Genomic DNA, 6,887 nt, shown 5'->3' on the forward strand with positions numbered 1-6,887 from the left:
AAAATACAATGCCTATGTCATATCTATGACGTAATTTATGAAAATAAAATAAACATATGTGCCAAATGTATGAAACATCCTGTAATTCTCTTCCATGATGATATTCTCCTTTGCATAGGCTTTCATTTATGTTTTATTATTTATTTTGTAATCATAGCTCTGTATTCTGCCCCTCTTCCTATGTAAAATTCCACACAGAGCGATTTATGAAGGAGTTAGTCACAGTGAACCTAGTTAAAGCCTACAAAGTTTCTTTACCCTCGCTTAAGGATTATATATGAAGTTTCAGGAATGTATTATATTGAACTTTGAGAGAAACCAATGATAAATTGATGAATATTGAATCTAGGGGTTCCTCACTTCAATCCCTTGATGGCTCCAATCCAGAAGACTATGGGTTATGGCTCACAAAGGTTTAGCTCTCCTCAATAAGATTTGTACCATGAACTCATAACCCTTTTCCAGACCCTAACTTTGGATTTCGCTTCCATCCAAATAATTGACATCACATCGTTACCTTAGCAAGAACTACATGCTCACATTTCCACATTACTCTCTCCAATGGAACACATCAACACCAGACTCTGCTACCATCTGCATCTACTAGACAAGTTGCATTTGAAGACATCCAAGTCGGCTTGAACATTTTTCTTTAAAAGGTAGCTTTCATAGTCTTCCAAAACTCTTTGAAAGGACCAAAATGTGCGTGGACGCTCTTTCATTTTTTTCTCTTTTCGCTTTTCTTGCATTACACAAAAAAAACTAATGGATTCAAAATTAATTTCTTCTTCTATCTTTTACACAAGGACCATAAGAGTTCTTGAACTTGAAGTTATGAGACGCAAAGCAACGCTGACTAAAGACTCATCAACACTACTACATGCAAAGGTAAGCGCATCCCAAACTATCTCTTCATCAACAAAAAAGGGTTTTCCCTCTATAGTAACTCCAATTGCTATTTTTGTTGCATTCTATTTTCTACGCTCTGTTTTTCTTGTATAACTGGGTAATTCATAGAACAATATAATAATTTTGAGGTAAAATTCTCTAGTTTTTTACTCTCAGTCATACATATTTTACTCTTAATGTTGCTATTCATTATTCTTTATTATTTACCTCTTGGGTTATTGGCTTTGAATAAAGATGAATAAAAAATATCACTTTGTTAAATTATCAACCATCACAAGTTTAATATATCGCAATTGACCACTCGTTTATTCTGGCTCGCTTATCATAAGGGAATATTAATTAGCTAGCAAATGAAGTGCAATAGTTGAATCATAAGGCATATCAACACTGGTGATTAAGAAACTAATAGGAGTCAGCATCAAGGTCTTGTTCTTCTTGGTCTCAATTGCGGAAGTGATTGTCGATGTAGATGATCTAGATGATTTCTCGGGATTGAAAGGAGTGATTGACTCTTTCCATCCAAATATGGAAACTCAAATAATGTTAATTTCTCTCAATCCGGTCAAGTAACATAGAAGGAATTGCTTACCTAAGTAACTGAAAAGTCATATTCAACTGCTCTCAATAATAATTCCCATGTCTTAATGTTGACTAGATTGAGAGAAATTGCATCCATAATTTTGCTCCTTTTTTTACTTGCATCTATAGAGACTAAAGCTGAAAACATGCATTATCACTACTAATTAGGTTTCCTGCTTCAAATTCCTGACCACTCCAGTTGTCCTAATATTTCCCTTTGGCGTTATTTCTTTGTTCCTTATATATTCATGTTTGGTGAATGGAGATTAATTCATGGCTAACTTTTGATGTCCTTTTTGTTTTGGAGGATTGCATACCTTCGTAGGTTTTTGATCCTCAAATCCTAAATATGAATTTCATGTTCAAGTATCATCATAAGGAAAATATGAGATCTTAGCATGTGCTTTATTTCTCACATATCTTCCATTATTGATAGATTTTGAGGCTTCATAAATTCAATGCAAACATGTTTGAATATTTTGCATTTCGATGAAGTGTTTTCTTCTCTTTCATTGTTGATCTATTGCAAAAATTCAGAATCTCGGTTTCCCTGCCTATTCATATTATGCATTAAAACAGGGCACACTATTTCCCTCTATTGTATATAGTGTCTCTTAAAATCCTTTCTTCAAATGTTAAGTGAGCATACTGATTCAAGAGGTTTTAAATAAAGTGACAACATAGGGCTTAATGTCAAACAAGGGCTTTTATGACAACATAAAGGAAACTAACGAAATAGAACCACTGAAGTTTTTAAATGTAAATATTTCGATATCAAACAAAGACTTTTATGAAATTAGGAAAAAAAACTCACAAAGTAAAACTCATAAATTTAGATATTGAAAAAAATCTAAACAATATTACAAAGACAAAGAAACAAATTCATGTGAAAGAACAAAGAATTATAGAGCAAACTCCAAAGCATCCTTTAAAAACCTTGAGGTACCAAATTTAAGGTAAAAATATTTAAGGAAGGGAAGGTTTAAGAGGATTTGGAGATCAAACACCCTTAAGGTGCTTGATTTCGAATGACACATAAAGCCAAGAATTTTCCTCTAAACCTCAGAGTTGCTAATAAGTGAACAAATACACAAGAAGAATCACATGGAGAGGAAGGTGAATGTGAAACAAGAAAACCATTAATGTAGAAGTAAGTCTTTTGGATTAATCACATTGTTAGGATTTGGTTGACATTTTGAACCAACTAATGTGGTTCATCCTCAAGACACAGTGAGAAGTCCATCGATCAGAAGGAATAAATAGTAAGTATGCATCATTGCCCAAAGTTAGTCGTTAAAAATTAGTTGTTGGTGAATTAGTTAATAGGTAAAGAAAATAATTATTTTGGAATTAGTGGTAAAAAGCTATTTTATTAAAATATTCTATATTTAGTTAAAAATAGCTGTTAAGGAATAATTAAATTATCGATTTATGTAAAGTAACTATTAGGTAATAATTTATATCATCTTATTTGTTAGGGGTTGACTCATTAGTATTAAATAAAATATATTTGGTAGAAAACTAGCTGTGAGGAATTTAAAATATTTAATTCCAATATAATTCAATAATTATTAATTAATTAAATCAATTTCTATATTAGGATTATTTATTAATAATATCAAGTTTATATTATTTGATAGAGAGGCTTAAAACCCTAAAAAAGGTTTTTGTCCCACAAATAAGGGGTTTTATACATTAATTTGGTGTCTAGCTTGGTGGTGACCTTAAAATTGGATAATAATAATAATAATATAGGTGGAGAATAAATGGTGATGGGTCTACTGTGAGATGTGAAAGTCATTGGTTGAAATTCCTATAGGTGTATTGTGCCATGTGAAGGTCATTGGTTCAAAATTCCATGGGCACATAGACACAATAACTATTATTTAAGTGTATATAGACACATTTTTTCAAGAAAACTAACACAATAACTATTATCTATGTGCATATTAGCCTATTATATATGTGCATATAAGCACATTCTTTTTTAAGGGTTAGACGATCAAGTAATTTTGATGGCTTAAATACTTAGGCGATTTTGATAGCTTAAATACTTTTAGGTGACAGTGTTTTTAAAGCCAAAAATTAACTCTGTAGTTATCTCTGAAACACAAACAATTTAACAAACAAAAAAAATTAATATAATAAAAAAATATATTTTTGTTATATTATATAAAAAGATATTTCATTTAATAAATTTATATTTATATTTGAATTTAAGCTTCTATCATCTGAATTTTTAGAAATATTTTAGGAAAAATTACATTAGAAAATCTTCGTTGACACGTTTAGAACTAACGATAAATTTATATATGTATAAATTAAGAAACCATGGTTAATAATAAAAATAATATAAAACTGAAACATGTATATGTTGTATTATTCATTGAAAATGTATCCTAATTTGTATGAAAATTATATATATGACATCAAGTGCAGGATCGGATCTCTGGTAGAAAAGAATATATATATATATATATATATATATAAAATTAAAATTATATATATGAGCAGCTCGGTCCTCCGCGCTCATATTGTGCAAGAATACCGCCTGGGTTATGTATTCCGAAACGGCAACGCCCGGTCAAGCACTGGTTAACGGCGGTTACCCAAACCGACTCATGGGCGGGGTGGATATATGCACTTGTGTTTTTTGCGATTTCGATGAATTATATCTGGGGCGGTTTCTCTTCAAAGATTTCCTGAACAATCGTTGTGCGATCTTTGCTTTGACAGAAAATCAGGTACGTTTTCTCCATGAAGCCATTTCTTTTTATGAGGGTGCTTTTTTTGCTTAATCACTGTCTTTGGATCTCAGGACACTGTAATGGTTCGGTTCTTTTCCATTTTGTTGGCTGTTTAAAAAACCATGTTGCTCATAATAATTGTTTTCTGGGACCTCCAACTCTTTCGACGCTTTGTTTATTGGTTTAGATCAATAAATTTACATCGTGATACCTTTTGTGAAATCTAATTATTGGTTTCCAGTTTGTGGATTTATAACCCTGCCCTGTTCTCGGCTTCTTGTTATTCTGGTGGCTTGCCTTTTATATCGTGTTACCTTTTGTGAAATCTAATTATTGGTTTCCAATTTGTGGATTTATAACCCTGCCCTGTTCTCGGCTTCTTGTTATTCTGGTGGCTTGCCTTTTATATCGTGTTACCTTTTGTGAAATCTAATTATTGGTTTCCAATTTGTGGATTTATAACCCTGCCCTGTTCTCGGCTTCTTGTTATTCTGGTGGCTTGCCTTTTATATCGTGTTACCTTTTGTGAAATCTAATTATTGGTTTCCAATTTGTGGATTTATAACCCTGCCCTGTTCTCGGCTTCTTGTTATTCTGGTGGCTTGCCTTTTATATCGTGTTACCTTTTGTGAAATCTAATTATTGGTTTCCAATTTGTGGATTTATAACCCTGCCCTGTTCTCGGCTTCTTTTTTATTCTGGTGGCTTGCCTTTTCAGCATCTCTGGAGCAAAAAATGTTATTGGAATCTTCAGTAACCCCCAGGGAAGCAAAGTGTTTGGTCTTTGCCATCTGTACTTCATCTGAATTCAGGGAAAATCTCCTTTCCTCTAGGTTGGGGTTTGTTTCTTGCCCCTTTCCTTTATAGGAAGATGAGAAAAATGCCTGACGCCAGTGATAAGGACAGGGAGCCCTTTGTGGAAGTGGATCCCACTGGCAGGTATGGTCGCTATGAAGATGTGTTGGGTCGTGGTGCCATCAAGACGGTATACAGAGCCTTTGATAAAGAAGATGGTATTGAGGTTGCTTGGAACAAGGAGTCTCTGCGAAATCTTGATGATGTTTCCATTGACAGGATCTATGCAGAAGTCCATCTGTTGAAGTCTCTCAGGAATGAAAACATGATTATGCTCTACACTGCCTGGTTGGACAGAAAAACAGGGCATGTGAATTTCATTACTGAGGTCTGCATCTCGGGTACCCTGAGGCAATACTGCCAGAAGCACCGGCATGTCTCCATGAAGTCTCTGAAGAAGTGGGCACGCCAGATACTGAATGGGTTGCATTATTTGCATAGTCACACCCCTTGCATAATTCATAGAGATTTGAATTGCAGCAACATTCTCGTGAATGGCAATACTGGTATTCTTAAGATTGGGGATCTGGGTCTTGCTGCTACCCTGGAAAAAGATCATGCTGCACACGCTATTATTGGTACACCAGAATTCATGGCCCCGGAATTGTATGAAGAGGATTATAATGAGCTTGTCGATGTTTATTCCTTTGGCATGTGCTTGCTGGAGATGGTTACTCTGGAGATTCCTTACAGTGAGTGCAGTAGCGTTGTTCAAATTTATAAGAAGGTGAGTTCTGGTCTAAGGCCTGCGGCATTGGAAAAGGTTACCAGTGAAGAAATAAGGCAATTTATTGAAAAATGTGTGGCAGTTGCATCGGTAAGGCCTTCTGCTGCAGCTCTTCTGAATGACCCATTTCTCACAGATGTAGAATCGAGTAGATAGTGGACATGCACGTTAGACTTCCCAATTATTTTAAGATTGAGTTAGGTGTTTCTGTGTAGGAATTGTTGGTGGAAATATTTATGATGACAAACGCTAGGAAAGGATATTTAGATATTAGTGGATGTATTTGTGAGATTTTCAGTGATTATAATTAGGCAAGTTTATCGGGATTTTTCTGTTATTGCATGTGATGGATGAAGATGTGCGCACACTTCATTTGTGAATTTTGTTGGCAATTCGCTTTATCATAGGATCTGCCAATGTCTGTGGAATTTGGGCGTGATATATTTTGTTTATGACATGGACTGACAAAAAGTTGACGTTGCATTGAATTAGCAAATGAAACCTAAGAATATTGCATCTTATAACGCCATATTCCAGTTGATTATGCTATTATTTGAAAGATGACCCCAACATTCAGAATTGTGACATATTCCAGGATCAGGCTTGTAGGAGTTTGAGTTATTGATGCAGTAGCCTCGGATGGCTGAGTGGCTGGGGTCTTGGAGTTGAAAGGAGGAATATGCATATCAACGGATCCCTAGAATAAAGAAAATTTGTGCATTGTAAAGGCATGTCAAGGTGGTATGTGAATGCTATTGTAATCCTTGGATATAATGGACGTAGATAAAATAAATTCCCATGTGTTAGATAAACGAAGGTTGAATATAGTGAGCCCACTAAAGTTGAATGTAATGAAGGAAAATAGAAGATAGTTATAATGTGGGACATATAGCACGTAATGGTTGAGGAGATTGACAAGTTTTTTTTGAAAGAGTTGTTGGTTCTCTATTTTAATAGTTAATTAAGAGCCCTTGAGGCTGGTTTGTAAAATTACCCTTGAAGCTTTTTCCAACAAGTTCTCACAACTTGTATTTCATTCATGAAAGTATTTAGGAGAATTATAATAAATA

General features: G+C 34.2%; 1 pseudogene across 1 annotated transcript; it reads left to right on the forward strand.

The window, feature by feature from the left end:
- Positions 1-4,096: 4,096 nt before the first annotated feature.
- On the forward strand, positions 4,097-6,124 carry LOC149201332 (putative serine/threonine-protein kinase WNK11 pseudogene; annotated as a pseudogene). Its single transcript, XR_016253419.1, has 2 exons — positions 4,097-4,232; positions 4,954-6,124. The product of XR_016253419.1 is annotated as a putative serine/threonine-protein kinase WNK11 pseudogene (transcript).
- Positions 6,125-6,887: the final 763 nt, after the last annotated feature.

This window comes from Pinus tabuliformis, chromosome 2_1 (genome assembly GCF_031772625.1).
Source record: "Pinus tabuliformis cultivar Carrire ecotype Pingquan chromosome 2_1, CPIR1, whole genome shotgun sequence".
Classification (NCBI taxonomy): Eukaryota; Viridiplantae; Streptophyta; class Pinopsida; order Pinales; family Pinaceae; genus Pinus; species Pinus tabuliformis.